Genomic DNA, 17,829 nt, shown 5'->3' on the forward strand with positions numbered 1-17,829 from the left:
AGTAACATTCGTTTGTAAATGAGTGGAGACTCTAATTTGTATGCACATAAATATAATTAGAATGAGATAAAACTGAATTGAATTAAGACTGGCGAGAGAGGTGGGTTAAAATTGTGTAGGTGGAGCCTGGGGAAGGCAACAGAAGTGAAAGAGTAGGTTGGATCTAGATCAGGGTTCTCCAAAGTCGGTCCTGGAGGTCCGGATCAATGCCAGATTTTTAGCATATCCCCATTTAGATAAATGCAGTTATCATAAAAATCCGGCATGAATCGGCCCTCCAGGACCGACTTTGGAGAACCCTAATGTAAATTTTTGGGCGGTAGAGAGGCTAGCACTAAAGTGACACACGTTTTAATTAGTACAAGGCTATTGGTTCCGATTCGTTAGATATTGCCTGCTCTAATTAGGGCTTCTTCTGTAGACAGCGTTGTGTGTTTCTGGGCACACTTCTATTGACATCTACATCTGATTCTTTTTGTGACAAAAGTTGTGATGTGAACTAACCTCACTATTTTAATGGAATCTCCTCTCTCTGTTTTACAGGTAACATCTGCCTCACCTGCCCTGGTTGGTTTCAGAGCCCCATTGAAGGAGGGACCGACACGAGGTGGTTGAGACTACTGATTCCCCATCAGACGCATTGCAGTGTATGTAAGTGCAGTGAAATGCCTCTGAATATTTGTCAAAAAATCAATTACGTGATCTGGAACCCATAGAGTTCTACTGTGAAGATGACTCAGCCTCTGCTATATACAGCCGTGATTCTGAGGTTTACATGATACTTGCAGTTAGTGCAGCAGGGAGCAGTTGTCTCAGGAGCGAATGATAAATACTTGGATATCCATCCATCTACCCACCCATCCATCCATCCATCCATCCATCCATCCATCCATCCATCCATCCATCCATCCATCCATCCATCCATCCATCCATCCATCCATCCATCCATCCATCCATCCATCCATCCATCCATCCATCCATCCATCCATCCATCCATCCATCCATCCATCCATCCATCCATCTATCCACCCATCCATCCATCCATCCATCCACCCCTCCATCCATCCACCAATCCATCCATCCATCCACCCATCCACCCATCCACCCATCCATTCATCCATCGTTTCTGACTGTTTGATCTGAGTGCTCACATGAGAGTGTTCTGGTTATTTTCTTGTTACCTCTTCAGAAACTTCTGCTGTCAAGGAAAGTTCAAATAACCATCAGTTAACATTGAAAGCAAAAGTATATGAGCAGGCTGGTGCCACTGAGGCAACGAACAACACCCCACTTCCCACCCAATATCACCGTTGTGAAACAGGAGGCTAGTTTTTTTAATCCATGCTCTCGGATTGACATGGTTGGTCTATGGTCTGAATTTCTCGACAACATATTTTATTATTTTATAATTGATAAACCTTTTTTTTTCTTCTGGAAAAACACTTTCACTTAGTTTATGTTTTCCACAGTCATGCCAGTGTTATGGCTTCGTAGCACTGTTGGAAGGGCAAGGCGAGTTTCTTATGCTTCTTAAGGCGTTCAATGCTGCTATTTGCAGTGGTTAAACGTTTCTCCATTAATTGCTTTTTTGTGACCTGATACTTATTGTCCTTAGAGAGTTTTTCTTGATTGTCCCACCTTGTATTTATTTTTTATGCGTGTTAGTCAATCTTGGTTCTTGTTCCCTGCTTCCTTCGCTTTGGTTTTGATTATGAATTAAAGCGTGGCTGCAGGCATGCTCTTTAAGGTGAATTCCTTAAGGAAGCACACATGCCTGGGGGACATTTTGCTACCATAACATGCATATGTGTCCTCACAGAAATTTACATACACTGAATGTTCTCTCTGAGAGCCTGAAAGTGCCAAATCATTTCATGTCTATCATTATTACTTTTTAATTATCAATGAATGTATGTGATATAGGTGGTCAAACTGGACACCATGGCATCATAGTTGTATGCTGCGCTTAATTTGTAAAAAAAAAAAAAGTGCAGGGTTCCAATTTTTCTAAGAAGCTCACCCACGCTGCTGCTGAATGTTTGGGCTGCCAAATACCAAGGCTGTGTAATCTTTATTTCAGTCTTTATTTCACCTCATGTCACTTTCATCAACAGATATTCTCTCCCTGCCCCTATATCACACTCTTGTAAGTTCAGTTTCAACCCTGCTTTCTCCATTTGCCAATGTTTGTTCTCTTTCTTTTCCTCCTTCTTTCTCATTTTGCTACTTTTCTCTCTCTTGTCCTGAGTCACAGGCTGATGATTAAAAATAATCTCGGGGCTCCAATTCAAAGAGTGCCAGTGTGTCCCACCTGCACCCCCAGGTCAAATGAAGCGCTGAATTTGTTTGACCCAATGAGTGCCATCCACGCATGTAATTAAGTTTACTCCAGGTTTCTATGAGATGAAGAGACAGGCTGGGGGGGTGGGGGGGCACACTTCATGGACAGCCCTCTCTCGCTTCCTCTTTTTCTAAATCTTTCCATCAGCCTTTTGTCTCTCTGCCTCTTTTTCCGCCTCTCCTGCTCTCTTGCTGTTGGCATCACCTTCTATATATTAGATTTGTTATGTTGGATACCTGGTTAGAAAATAGATTGGCTAGAACAATAGGAATCCCTTTGAATCCCAACATCACTCCATGAAACTTGTTCATTAATAGCACAACTCAACAGCAATGCAACAAAACATGCCAACCAGATAGGAATAACCATACTCCAAAAGGTGGTCACTGAGGGTCCAAAGTTGGTGAAATGTAGGAAGGGGGAAACAAGCCATCTGACATCTCAACAAATTATTAAACTATTACAGCCACCTACTTCCCCATGGCATCTGGCCGAATCTTTGAACCATGGCCCATGGCCCACATTCAGCTCTTCTCCACATCCATCATCGATCTCTCAAGATCACAGTCTGATTTAATAGTCTCTCGCTGCCTGGGCATCCATAAAAGCTTAAGGGCCCATTAGGATGTCGGGCGGATTGCCCCCGCCAGGCTGGCGGTAGGCACCGCCGGCCTGGCGTGGGCAATCCGCCCGACATCCGCAACTGAATTCCCCCCGCCATATTAGTATGGCGGGGGGGACCACGGTGGACGGAAAGATGGCCCCGGTCGCCTTGCGGCCAGGGCGGAAAAGGATTAATATGGTGGCGGTGTCTAATAGACACGCCACCCATATTAATATGGGCCAAGAGAGATGCTGGAAAGGCATGCGGTCATCACTCTGTGGGCCCCCTGTGGGCCCCCAGAGTGAAGGAGGGGTGGGGGTGCACACGGGGGCTACCTGTGGTACCCTCCAGCATTTGCATACAGGAAGCAGCAGGCACGGCGCGGTGCCTGCCGCTTCGTGTATGCAAAAGCATGCATACATTTTTAACATTGTGGCGGGCGGTGCAGTGAGCACCACCCGCCACAATGTTAAAAAGGAGGGATGCACCCGCCACTGTGGCGGGGGCATCTTAATGCATACATCGGGACCCCCACCCTTAAGGCGGGCAGTCCCTTTTACCGATGGGATGGCGGGCGGACAAAGTCCGCCTGCCATCCTAATGGGGGCCTTAGTTCCTACCATTATTCTGCGGATCACTGAAAGAATATCGACGGACAGAATACCGACCTACAGAAATATTGACGCTGGAATATCGAAGGCAAGTATATCGACACCCTATCTACAACATTGTAAGTACAAAAATATCGGAAAAAAATATTGATGTTAAAAATATCGTTTTATTTGTAAGAAAAAAAGTAAAATAAAGTAAATAATACTTATAAATAAAATAAACATATTTAAACATATTTAATAATATTTAAAATTAATAAATAATACATATTTAATAATAAAAACGTTAATTGAAAATATACATACAATATATAATATATACTTACTTAATAATAATTTTTAATAATTATTTTAATTACTTATAAATTATTAAAAACTACTATAAATTACAAATACATCTACACACATAAAATAAAACATAAATAAAAATAAATAATTATATTTAATAAATTAAAACCATTAAATATATTTTCAAAATGTTTTAAGTTAATTAAATACATTATCTAAAAAAATACAAAAAATATTAAATACATAAATAAATAAAACTACTATTTAAAGTCCAAAAAAAACTACAGAATGAAAACATTGGATAGCGTAGAGCATAAAATTACTACTAACAGTAGGGAAAGCGTTAAATAGCATAGGGGTAAAAATTACTATTCCCACTCCAAAGAGTGCAACAGTAGGAAAAACTTTGGATAGCGTAGTGGTAAAAATTACTATTCCGACTCCAGAGAGTGCAACAGTAGGGAAAGCGTTGGATAGCGTAAGGGTAAAAAATACTATTCCCACTCCTGAGAGTGCAACAGTAGGTAAAGCGTTGGATAGCGTAGGGGTAAAAATTACTATTTCCACTCCAGAGAGTGCAAGAGTATGGAAAGCGTTGGATAGCGGGTGGGTAAAAAGTACTATTCCCACTCTAGTGAGTGGAACAGTAGAGAAAGCATTGGATAGTGTAGGGGTAAAAGTTACTATTCCCACTCCAGTGAGTGCAACAGTAGGGAAAGCATTGGATAGCGGGTAGGTAAAAATTACTATTCCAACTCCAGAGAGTGAAACAGTAGGGAAAACGTTGGATAGCGTAGGGGTATAAATTACTATTCCCACTCCAGACAGTGCAACAGTAGAGAAAGCGCTGGATAGCGTTGGGGGAAAATTACTATTTCCACTCCAGAGAGTGTAACAGTAGGGAAAGCGTTGGATAGCGTAGGGGTAAAATTACTATTCCCACTCCAGTGAGAGCAACAGTAGGGAAAGCGTTGGATAGCAGGTGGGTAAAAATTACTATTCCCACTCCATTGAGTGCAACAGTAGGGAAAACGTTGGATAGCGTAGGGGTAAAAATTACTTTTCCCACACCAGTGAGTGCAACAGTTGGGATAAGCATTGGGTAGCATAGAAATTAAATATAACATACTTTTAAATAATTTTTGTATTTAAAATAAATATTAATTTAAATTTTAAGCAACTCAACATCATTTACAAATACCCATTAATAATTATAAAAAACATAATCACAATTGAATAATTAATTAACAATAAATTAACAATAAATACCAATACATATTAATTAATAAATATTAGTTACCAAATAATAAATATTAAAAAATAAGATTTTTCTTAAAAAACAACATTGATTAGCAATTAAAAAAAATTAAACAATAAAATTATTTTTTATACCAAATATACTTTTTATAAAACCTTAATTACCAATTAATAAAAAATAATTTCCAAATAAAAAGAATAATTACAAATTAAAAAATTAATCACCAATTACCAATTAAAAAAATTAATTACCAATTACAAACATTAATTACCAGTTACAAACATTAATTACCTATTAACAAAATGAATTACCAATTACAAACATTAATCACCAATTAAAAAAGTTAATTAGCAATTAAAAAATGTAATTGCCAATTATTAATTAATTAATTAATTGAAAATATTGTAATTATGAATAACAAAAAATAAAAACAAATCATTACTTAATTACAATTAAAATACTTCCCACCCAATTCCCCTATAAACCCACTACCCGCTACAGAACTTACATCCAAAAAATAATAAAAATTAATTAATAACTCCTAAAAATTAATAATTAATTTACTATTATTAAATTACTTCCCACCCTATTCCCCTATAAACCCACAACCCGCTTCGGTACTAAAACATAAAATTTACTTAAAAATAACATTATTAATATATAAAAATAGTACACATATAATTTAAAACAAGTAAAATACTTAAAAAACATATAACACATACATATTAAATACATAATAAAATACACAACACAAGTACAAAAATCGATATTAGTAACATCGAGATTAGTAACATCGATATATTTGATATCGATATTACTGACTTCGATATTACTTACATCGATATAAAAAAATCGATATTACTTACCTTAGGGTCGACATTCTGTCCAACGATATTCTTGACCTCGATATTCTGTACCTTCGATATTAAAAACTCAATATTTCAGTAGGTCGATATAAAAAACTCGATATTTAGACTGTGCACCATTATTCTGCATCTGAGGTCTCGCTGGATACCTCAGTGAGCCACCACAGTCCATCACCACCAACTCCTTTACAATTTGGAGTTCTACCTGCATGGTTGTGTGAGACTGCCTAGGCCTGGTAAAATAAGACTAGAGGCCACTCACATGACTTCCTCCCTCTGCAGCTAAAATCCAATGTCCAAACTTTTCCCCTTGGGTCCTCTTGTTGGCAGGCAGAATAACCTGAGAATCTCTGTTGCCACCTTTCCCCACATCTGCCTGAAGGAAGTGTTGGACCACCTCTTTAATATCTTCTCCAGCCAGATGAGCTTCAGACGTCTCAAGCATGAGGCCCACAGAGAGTTGCTCAAAACTTTGACTTTCCTCTACAGTTGCACCAACACAGATATGGCACACTTGTTGAATCTCTCCTGACTCTTAGGGGTCCATTAGGATGACGGGCGGACTTTGCCCGCCCGTCATCCCATCGTAAATTGGGACCACCCGCCATAAGGGCGGGGGTCCCGGGGGTGCCATTAGGATGTGCCTGCCACAGTGGCGGGCACATCCTGTATTTTCAGCATTGTGGCGGGCGGTGCTCTCTGCACCGCCCGCCACAATGCTGAAAATGCACTTTAACATTGTCATTTGCAAAGCGGCAGGCACCGCGCGGTGCCTGCCGCTTTGCAAATGACAATGAAGGGGGGTACCACAGGTACCCCCCACGTGCACCCCCCACCTGTACTTCACTCTGGGGGCCCGCAGGGGGCTCCAGAGGGAAGACCGCATGCCTTTCCGTGGCGGCATCACCGCCGCGGAAAGGCACTGCATACCACACATCATAATATGTCTGGCGGTGTCTATTAGACACCGCCACCATAATATTCCTTTTCCGCCCCGGCCGCAAGGCGACCGGGGCGGAAAAGTGGCTGGCGGTGTTTCCCTCCGTTGCGGTCCCCCCCACCATTGTAATGTGGCGGGAGGAAAAAGGGTGGCGGGCGGGCATTTCTGTCGGGCGGTCTCGCCCACAACAGTCTTCTTCATTAAGCACCGCTCTATCCCCCCAAGTTATACCTCATAGCTTTTGGGCTCGGGTCAGCACTGCCATATGCCAACTGCTCTGCGGAAGGACACAGAAACTCTGGCACACCATTAATACCTCATCACCAGTGCTGTGCCAAGATACAGCTGGAGATTATCTGGTAGACATTCATGGAGCTGCGGTCACTTTGGCTTGATTGTGCCCTTGAGATGTAGAGCATTGCTGTTCTTCCTGAAGGAGTTTGCTAGTTGAGGCCACAGAAGTGACACAACAGCGGCGTAAATGTGGTGCATGGGGCTTGTAAATCTTCCCCAAAGAGAGTAAGTGATTTCATTTGCCCAGACTCACAGAATGTTGAGCCGACGCGGGGGCTCAAACCTGTTTCCACAACTCCAAAGTCAGCAGCTCTGGTTGTTATGCCACATCCTGTCCTGTTCCATGCCATACTCTACAGGGCGGATTACAACAATAATCACACACCTTGGGATGAGTTGCTTAGTTTCTGTTAACTACAAATACATTTCAGTGATACGTGTTTTCTTTAGAAAAACAAAGAGTCCCTGAACGGACCTTAAAGAGCAGTTTAATGTGTGTTTTGTGTCAGGAAAGACATTTCCATAAAATACCTTTACGTTTCCTCCTTAAAACTATTCACTCCTTGGAAAAAACTAGAAAATAGATAAAGAGGTGCCTATGATTTTTTAACAAAAATAAAGCAATTTGGGGCATATTATCAAGGGGGGGCGATAGTCAATTATCGCCGATTTAGAGGCCGTTTTCGGCCGCTAAGCAGCAATAATTCTATCGCCCTATTAGCAAGCTGTCGCTAACTGATGTTAGTGACAGCTTTTAGGCGATAGCGAGCGGTTTGGGGCCCGCTTTGTATGTCAGCGATGTTTATCGCTAATGACATGCAAAGTGGGCGTACCCAACCAGTTAGCGTCTGAAAGCAGTCTCTAACGTCGCTATCGCCTATTAGCAAGGCAGGCGTAGCGTTGGAAATATTCGCGCTAAGCACAAATATCTCCAAATGCTAACACCTGCCAGACCAGTTCTTAGCCATGTTATCCAATGGGAGGTCATGGCTAAGAGCATTTCATCGCTAATGCGTGAATATCGCTGTATTCTCAGCGATATTCCCGCATTTCGCTGCTATTGCTGGATATTTTAGCACAATGGAGAAAAACGTTGCTAATAGCATGTTTTCCCTGCTAACATATCCTGCGATAGGCAGCAATAAAAAAATCGTTGTTAAGCCTATTTAGCGATAAATATCGCTAATTGTTGGTAATATGCCCCTTTATTTCTTTTACACCGAATCTGAAAATACCAAATGGTTCCCTGTCCCTCTCAATGTCTCCGAAGCCATCTCCATCCCTCCTCCTCAGCCTACGGCCAGGCGGTCTCCCCAGGCAGAAGCTGATAGTGAGGACATCCTGACACAAACCATCCAACCCTGACACCGTGCTTATTCTTCTGGGCAGTGGCTGGGCTGCCCGAGGCTCCCCATCATTCTCCAGCCAGACGTGCTGGGAGCGGATTGAACGATTTATGTGCATTGGAGCTGACAGCAAATGGCTGCCCCAGCTTTATTGGAGGCTCCTTCCTTGGCATTCTATTGGCCGCCGCTGCCCACACACTGTGCCTGTCTCCCGTGAGCACGAAAAACATCCTTGTGAACTGTCCTGACACAGCTAACATAACTTCTTTGTTACAGCAAACAAGCTGAGCAAGGAAATATTTCCGAGACTTGACTTTGTTCCATCAGGGTCAGGCCGCTGAAGATTTCTTTTTGGGTCACACATTAATGTTTTATTATATTACATGCATTTCTGCTATTTGTATGGCCTTGAAACTCTTTTTAGGTCTTGCCTACAGACTGCTGGAAGTGCATGTGTTTTCTTGCTCGCACCTATGTGCGTTGCTTACCAGTTCAGATCCCCCGTGCTGTCTGTGTTGCTCACCCCCACTATTCCATTGTTTCCCAGACAAGTTTTTTTTAGGTCGAGTCTGGGCAGCACATTCACTGCTCTGCAGCATGCAGTATTGGAGTATGGAATAGAAGCCCTGCCCACTCTCCGCCTCATATTTGTCATGGGCTTGTGTCATTGTCCTTCGTAAATGCTGGATTCTGTTCCGTTAATAGGCTTGTTAGTCCCTCCTTGTCTTCATTTGTAACCTCCCATGAGGACTAGCCCTTTTACTTCGGTTGTTACACGGTATGTCTTTTTTAGTCTGTAAGCATCATTTTCTTTAACAAGTTTCTCCTAATGCAGGCACGACCTGCTTTCCAGCAACATTCAGCGTGTCATGTGTGCTTTCACTTTCAAGCAGCTGGGACATTGGCGGCAGCTTCGTTGAATAGGTCTCACATTTACAAGAGTTTGAGCTATTGGCATTGTAAATGACAATGCCTTTTATTTATGTGTTAGTTAGCAAAACATATAAATAAAAGGCATTGTCATTTCTAATGTCAATAGCTTAAACTCTTGCAAATTCGAGACCAATTTCATTGCAAATGCTTGTTTACTTTGTAACTGTTACCTGCTCCTCTGCCTCTACTGCTGCTCTGTGATATCGACTTCCTCCTCTTCATCTACATCCAAAACTATGTTGCTCCCCTGTCCCTCCAGATTGCTTTATTCTTAAACCCAACAATTATATTTATCTGGTTTAGAGTGGGCAGAACCTGGAATTTACCTACCAGGCTGTTCCTTTATATTTCATATTTTATTAATTTACTGATTTACGATTAGTGTCCATCATCTTGGTATATAAACTTTTAAAAATTGCTGACGCATGTGCATGTATGCAGTGTCAGGCAGCAGCTTCTGTACCCTCATAACGCATATGCACTTGTCACTGCACCTATTTTTTGTGCTGATGCTGTTCAGTATCAGCGATCACAATTTTTCTCCTCTGGAAAAGCTGAACAATATCGGCAAAAGCATTGACAAAGCCAATAGCTGTACATTGGCAAAGCCAAAGCGGAGCCCAACTGACAAAAATCATTGTAAAAGCCAATAGGTTTGAATTGGCAAAGCCAAGACTGATAGCCTTTGCCAATGCTTATTGAATCTGGGCACTCTTTACAGCTATAGGACCTGTGTGAATACGTCAATGGACATTGTTTTCAGGTGTATGTCACAGTGTTTAGAGTTGAAACGTATAGTAGAACAAGAAGCCCATTAAGATGGAAAAAGTTATTCCTGAAATAATTTTTGCTTTTTGCTATACATTTACAAACTAGACATGAAGCAAGGACCTGCAGCCATACCAGCCTCTGACAAACTTCCCCAATGAAATCCCATCATATTTTGGGCTCAAGCATAATTGAAGTAATCTGTATTGGGCATTTATAAAGTGAGCACCATGAAATGAAGCATATTTAGTCACAGGGACACCTTAAGCTCAAACTTTTAGGCTAAAGTTGAGTTTGTTGAGAAAGTAATTTCTCAGTGCATGACCAAAGATAGATTTTTTCCTCCTGGGATGGGGCTCTTGAGTCCTTCTGTCCTGTGGTGGAGAGATGTCTTTGTCTAGTTCTCGCGTAGTGGGTCATTGGAAGAGGGAGTAGGTGGGAGTTGCTGGAATGGAGGTGGCGTTGTCCATCGTATAGGTGCTATGGTACGCCGTGGTGCGAGATTTAAAGGCTATATTTTTAGGAAGCCAATGGAGGGACTTTTGTATAAACATCCTTTATTCAGATTTAGAGAGGATAAGAAAACAACACATGGCATTACATTGTATTATCAACATTATGAAGGAACATTTGCTACAGCTAATAGCCTGTGTTGTCATTCACAGTCCATTATCTTGTTGTATAACCAGGGCTTTATGTGGGCCGGGTCCTGCAGGTGCTCAGCACCGGCAGTTCTTAAAAGCAGGTTCTGAGGCGATTCCCTATTGGGCTCTCCATTTTTTCCCTCATCTTCGCGGTGAAAAAAAAATCCTAACTCTGCAGCAATACCACTGTTTGAAGCCGTTGATGTAACTTAAAAGAGAATTTTTTGGGTTCTTTCACAGTCTGATCATTTCAGAACTGAAGCATTTTCAATATTATATACAACTAAGCGAAAGGTGTTGCTTATTTAATTAATGGAACAAACCACCATTGACAAAGTCAATAGTCCTGGCTTGTTTTAGGTGTAAAGTTACTTGTTGTATTATATGTCTGGATGGATTGACAGAACCAGCAGAATACCAGTCAGCTGGCACACTGTACTAAGCATAGATTTTTAGCTTACATGTTTTTAAGCCACGCTCTTAATTACATTGGCCACGTCCCTTTGAAAGACCCTCCACTTTTATCATCCCACTTAAAGCCCTGTGTATAATATTGTGTTCCCTTATCACTAGTCCGATTGAGCAAAATTTAAGAAAATTGCAGCAAAAGAAGAAGCAAACAGAAAAGAAAGCAAAATGTGAAGTCGCCATGCTAACTCACCATGTCCACATCGCCTTACCTAAACTTCCCCTAGCCCAGATTTTCAGTGACCTCGAACATACAGGGCCCGATTTACAGAACTAACTTAAGACAAAATCCTAAACATACTACTTTTGGTATTCACAGAAGGCATTTAGTAGTAGTAAAGTTAGGATTTTGTCTTAAGTTTGACTTAAGACAGACTTAAGACAGACTTAAGTTAGGATTTTGTCTTAAGTCTGTCTTAAGTCTGTCTTAAGTTTGTCTTAAGTCTGTCTTAAGCCTGTCTTAAGTCTGTCTTAAGTTTATCTTAAGTTTGTCTTAAGTCAAACTTAAAACAGAATCCTAACTTTACTACTACTAAATGCCTTCTGTGAATACCAAAAGTAGTAAGTTTAGGATTTTGTCTTAAGTTAGTTCCGTGAATCGGCCCCATACTTCGCATAGTATCCAAAAACTTTGCAATATTTTTTTCCTGTGAATAGTTGTTATTTGGATAGAAACCAGTAACAGATATCCTCAAATGTTGGCATCTGGTCATACAATTTATGGATAATTTTCTCAAAAGATGCCATGTTAAGCATGGCTTGCACCCCAATCTCTTATGAAAAAATTCTGATTGTTTTCCATAGTCTCAGTAACCTAGTTTGGCCGCTGTCATTGAAGAAGAGAACCTCTCTTGTACTGGAGCATGATGTCTGTTTTATTTTTTGACACATTGTATAGGATTACCATTTGGCTAGTTAGCCCTCCAAATCTGTGTTATCTTTCAGGGTACCCCGAATCTGCCCAAATATTTTTGAAGTTGGTGGCACTCCCGTAATGAACGTGCAAAGTTGCTGTCAGGGTTTTCCCAATCAACAAGCTGCCGAGGGACACAGCACTGCTGTTCTCAATGTCATGGCAGACCAGTGTCACCAATGTCTTATACTCAAATAACCCAATTCCAATCTTGTGTTGTATATTTATTTTGTTGTGTGCTAGTCAAAGTTCTTCCTCATCCTCCTCCAAGCATTCTGTTTGCAGTCCACTGACTACCAGCTTTTTAATTTATATGTTATAGGGCTTAAAAAGCTATGATTTCTTTTAGTACTATATAATCATGATGATATTCATTTGTATAGCCCCACATTTGCATGGTTATTTTGTGACCACAGCACCAGCTTCAGACAGTGTGATATTTGACAGTGTTTCCAAAAGTTGGAGGGTGTCAGTTCAAATTCTTGCCGTAGTTCTCCGAAGGACTTAAGGTGTCCGTCTACAACTAGTTGGTGTATGAAGAGTATTCCCTTATTTCTCCAATTTCTTCTCAGTATTTTCGACCTATCTATTTGATTGCCTCTGTTACACCAGATTGCCGCTCCAATACGTGTTCTGCTATTTACTTCCAGCTTCTTGTGTACTTTCTGTTATGCATATTTGAAGGAATGTACAATAGAGTTTGAGCTTTCTGATCCTCATGTATTTTTCATATATAGTAATCTCCTACCCCTTGCTTTATGTCGGATAGCTTTTTTCTGTATTATTTTGTGTGCGATCGGGTGATTAGCCATGCTCTATAACTCATGATTGATTGATTGACTATCCAGTTGTCTGTGTTTTACCAGTTTCCATGGTTTGGAGCATTCTTATACGTCTGATATTTTAACCATGTGGGTGTTGGCCATTATGATTGCCTAGTCTAATGTCACGCCAACTGAACCAGAGATTACTTAAAATGTCTGAGGTTTGCATGATTGAGAGGTGTTAGTACAGTCTCATGCTGTGATGAGTGGCACTCAAGAGTTAGTTGATCATGCAATTCAGCCAGCTCTACGCCATCAAGCTTTCTACCATTTCTAATGCATGAAGCTATCAATTTAATTCTTAAAGCTTTATTCGGTACATGTAAAAAATGACCATAAAAGCAAATGAGAAAAACACTGTAAAAGAGATATCGCAGAATCAGACAGAATATACATACATACAGGTTAAAACATCATACTTTTCCTGGCATTAATTGATTGGTATAAAAATGTAGCAGTAAAAAAGCAAACATCGGGAGATTGCATATTAAAAATTAATTTCATAGCATCAATAATAGGACGGAGTACATATTTGATAAACAAAGGTTTTAGATAGGCAATACAAAAACTCATATAAAGTTTACATATCATAAGAAAGTGCAAGGTGCTCTGCTTAGATAGACCATCACATGGGCAAGGTCCGCTGGGATATTTTTTGAGGTTAGGAAATGCCACCAAATGGTGTACCAATCCGAATCTTAGTCTAATGAGTACAAATCTTTGGGATGGACGGGTCACATGTGATAGATATAATGGAAGGCCTTCGTTAACAAGGTAATTGTTATAAAACAAAGTAGAAGACATGAATCCATTCCTAATTACCCGCCTCCTGGTTCTGTACAATAGAAAAATTGACTTCAGCTCACTGTTGGGTATTGCGGCAGCATCACGCGGATCAACAGTTATATTTATGTGAAAAATTTCCATGAAACTGTGAACTATGTATTTTAACCAGGGAATTTTTTTAATAATTGTCTAATGTGATACAGTCCTCTATAACAGATCTATTAAAAGCTGTCTCCTCCTTTAGCCAAATTGATCGCCAGATCATGAGAGGCCTTAGGGATAACAAATCTGTCAAGTAGTCAATCCCCAGTTCTCTGTGTACCAGCTCAGTTGAGGCAGAGGTAGGCAAACATAAAAGCTTTTTGAGGAAAGAATTTTCCTCCGTCTGCAAACTACTATCAAGATGGTAGCCCCATACTCCAGCCCCGTATAGGGCAATAGAAACACATCTTGCTTGATAGATCTGTAACATATCCCTGATACGTCTGTCACCGATCTTAGCCGTAAATCTAAAAACCCCATGGGCACTTTTAGCCATTTTATTACGAACATTAGTAAATTCATTGGACCATGATCTATCTTTGGTAAAAGTTATTCCCAAATAGCAGAATTTATCTACCTGAAGCACTTTTTGGCCGTCTATAAAGAATGTATTTGACAACTTTCTTATTGCCCCACAGGTCATGGTATGTGTTTTTCCTCTATTGACAACCAATTTTCTGTCCTTAAATAAAAACAGAAAATCTATCAATCAGCCGTTGTAGACCAATAGGAATTCTGGATAGTAGCACGGCATCGTCCGCGTATAATAATACCGGCACTTCAACCCCATTAACCTTGGGCGCATCAGCATTAATAGTTTTTAAAACTACATCAATTTCATTAATAAACAAAGTAAAAAGCAAGGGGGCACGGATGCACCCTTGTCTGATTCCCCTTTTTACACTAAATTTAGGGGTACACTCTCCTTTAACGCCGTAGCGCATGCTAGTGTGTAGTTTTTCGTAAAGCCGGGCCAAAAAGAAAATTACACCCTCCGGCGCCCCAAGCTGTAACAGGGTTGACCATAGGATGGAATGGTCCACCAGATCGAAAGCACTACATGAAGCTGTCAACGCTGTCAAAGCTGTCAGTGTGACAGGAAATGAATCTGTTTTCAGCATTGGAGTGCACATCAACACTTTTGTTGTTCCAAAGTGAGTTAATTACACCATACATGGCAAATGAATTTGCATGATGCTCTGAAGAGAATATCCTTTTTGATGGATTTGGTGAATTAGCAGACTTGACATGACACTATGCTGCAAGCCGTTGACCGCTTTGGCTATAAGTTCAATCCTAACCGCTGTCAGTGATGTGTAAGTACATTAATTTAGTTTGGTGGTGTGAGCCCGGCTCTCAGCGAGTGTGCTGCGGCTATTCAATTATTATTAAGACAACCTCTATTCACAAAGTCATCCCAATAACTTTAGCAAATGATCCAGCTTCTGACTCAATTCAGATGATAAGAAATATTGTGGAAAGAAGAAGTGCTGCCTGTGAGATTCCCTTGTGAAGCAACGGAACCAAATATGGCGAGAAAAAGATTGCGATTACCATTGATATGGAGGAAAACAAGTTCCAGGTTTCATTTGTAGAAGGTGCAATTATTTCCAGTACTATCTCGTTCCTCTTCAGTGTGTAGCAACCTGTCAAAAGCATTGTTTGAGGAGATCCATTGCTTGAGTCACATTTCTGTCCCAAAAAATATTTTGATACCTAGACCACTTTCAATATCTTTAGGGTAATAATACCATTGCCTGATATGGATACTGGGTAAAGGATGTTCAAGTCAACTGCACTGCATGAAATGCCCCTTTTATGGTCTGGCTTGACAGTATAGCTGTCGTCACACAATTATGTGAACAACACTAGAGAGGGGCTTTACCTCCGCCCACATGTTTTTTTTCTTTCTTCTGAAGTTTTATATAGCGCAAACTTGACCAAAAATCAGGTATCGGAGCGCTTTACATGAGCACCAGTTGCGTTACATGAGGACATATTCATTTTTGTTCGGCACAGGGAGATTAAGTGATTTGCCCAGAATCACAGGATGTTGAGCGTCATTGCCGAGACTCGAACCCAGTTCCCCAGATTTGAGGTCGACCGCCCTAGCTGTTGGGTTACATCCTCTCCCCAATGCTGGGAGCCAGGAGCATATATTTTGATTGGGCAGAAGTTATGTGCTTCCACAAAAAGTGCTTGCCTTCCTTGCAGCTGTGATCATTTAGTTTATTTATCTAGCTTCCTAATCTTGAACGTTCAGGGGCACACACACATGACATTGGAATGCTATTAGATATCTAGATCATATATGTTGTTTTTCTCTGGCAGCAGCACAGATGGGAGCAGGTCCGTCATTAACATACATGGATTTTTAGGTCTGGCATCTAATCCTTCACATGACTGTACAACATTTCTTTAAAGCCAGACCTATTGGCATTGCCAATGCTTGCAGTTTTCAGTGATGCCCAATGTCCTGTTCCTGCTGTTATAGACTAGGTCTGAACCTCCTGCAGTGGAGGAGGTACAGTTAGTTCTTTGAGATGGCCCATTCAAGGCAGAATTCTCAGAAAGGTTTATTGTATTATGCAGCAACTTTAATGTGCTCATGAACCGAGGGAAGCCAGCACTAATTTGCAAGGCCGGACTGGTAACCTAAAGCAGCCCTGGGAATTTCGGTGGACCTACCCCATCGCGGGAGGGGTGCAAGCAGGAAGTACTGCTGCATGACAGAACCCGCCCCCTAGCACTACTACTTTTGTTACTGGGGGCCTAAATTGCTGCATTGTTGCAAAACCATACTCCAGTCACAAAACCAGCCCCGACCGTTCCAAACCCCCCAGCCTTTCAGCCTCTCGGGCAAACGCCTGATGCCTGCTATGGCCAGACCAGCCCTGCTCATTTGACCTTCAATATGGTGACAAATAGTACTCGTCGGGCAGACAATAATTTTTAATCTGATTGGAGGCCCCACTGTCGAAAGCAAACTGCATTACAGATGCAAATGTCACTGGAATGAGGAATGAGAAATAGGAGTGTGGAGAATGTCTTGCATGAACTGCATGCAGATCTCGTCCTGAGAGTAGAACATTGGTGACATGCTTTTATTTAATAAACACTTCGGGTTCACTGACTTGTTCTTGACTGGTACAGCACCACTAAACGCGACGAGGAACCTGGGATTGTGGGACATTCTTCCTTCTTGTTTTGGGTTGGTGCCAGTTCTGCTTGGTCCGCCAAACTGTTTATATTAGCAATGCTTGTTTCAGTGTATAAAAGGATTCATTCTGAGTGGAAATTGGAGGGAAGAGACCTATTGTGTCAAGTTAGCCTGAGCGGTTTCTTTGCTCAATCCAATCGATTGATTCACTGGGAGTCGCATGGACCTTCACTCCTAAAATGGGCCGGTCTCAGGGATTGGCACGTGAGTGAAGAGCCTCTCACTTCGAGGATCAGTGGCTTAGGTGATTGACTCAAGGATGCAGTGAGTATCCCAGTTAAGACTGAATGATTCAAAGAACTGGTAGAGCGAGCCAGAGCGGAGCCTCTCTAGGCTTCGATGGGCTCAAGGGATTGGAACACGGAAAACCGCCTCATACAAAATTTGAGGACTTAGTTCCTTAATGGTCATTGTGGCAGCGACAGTACCTCCACCATATTAAACAGCAAGCAAATTAAATGTTTCTCTCAAAACACCTCCGACACTCATCGTGGGAGCAATTACAGAGCCAGAAGACTGGGCTCCACGTTGAAATTCTTGCCGCTCAGGTAGATCCTGGTGATAGACTCTCATAACGTGAGATGATATCCTGGGCCCTTATATTAAATGTCTACCACACACTGGGAGCATTCCCCTAGGTTGATTGGGAAATTTTAAAATGTTTTCTGACTTAAATTCAATGG

At 41.2% G+C, this 17,829-nt stretch overlaps 1 protein-coding gene across 2 annotated transcripts in view; it reads left to right on the forward strand.

The window, feature by feature from the left end:
* Positions 1 to 541: 541 nt before the first annotated feature.
* Positions 542 to 17,829, forward strand: part of TNR (tenascin R) — a 761,475-nt gene continuing 744,187 nt past the window's right edge. For both annotated transcript variants that reach the window (XM_086956605.1, XM_086956613.1), the window contains exon 1: positions 542 to 651. The gene's annotated coding sequence lies outside the window, so the exon portion shown is untranslated. The remainder of the gene's footprint in view (positions 652 to 17,829) is intronic.

The sequence above is a fragment of the Lissotriton vulgaris genome, chromosome 1_1 (assembly GCF_964263255.1).
Source record: "Lissotriton vulgaris chromosome 1_1, aLisVul1.2, whole genome shotgun sequence".
Classification (NCBI taxonomy): Eukaryota; Metazoa; Chordata; class Amphibia; order Caudata; family Salamandridae; genus Lissotriton; species Lissotriton vulgaris.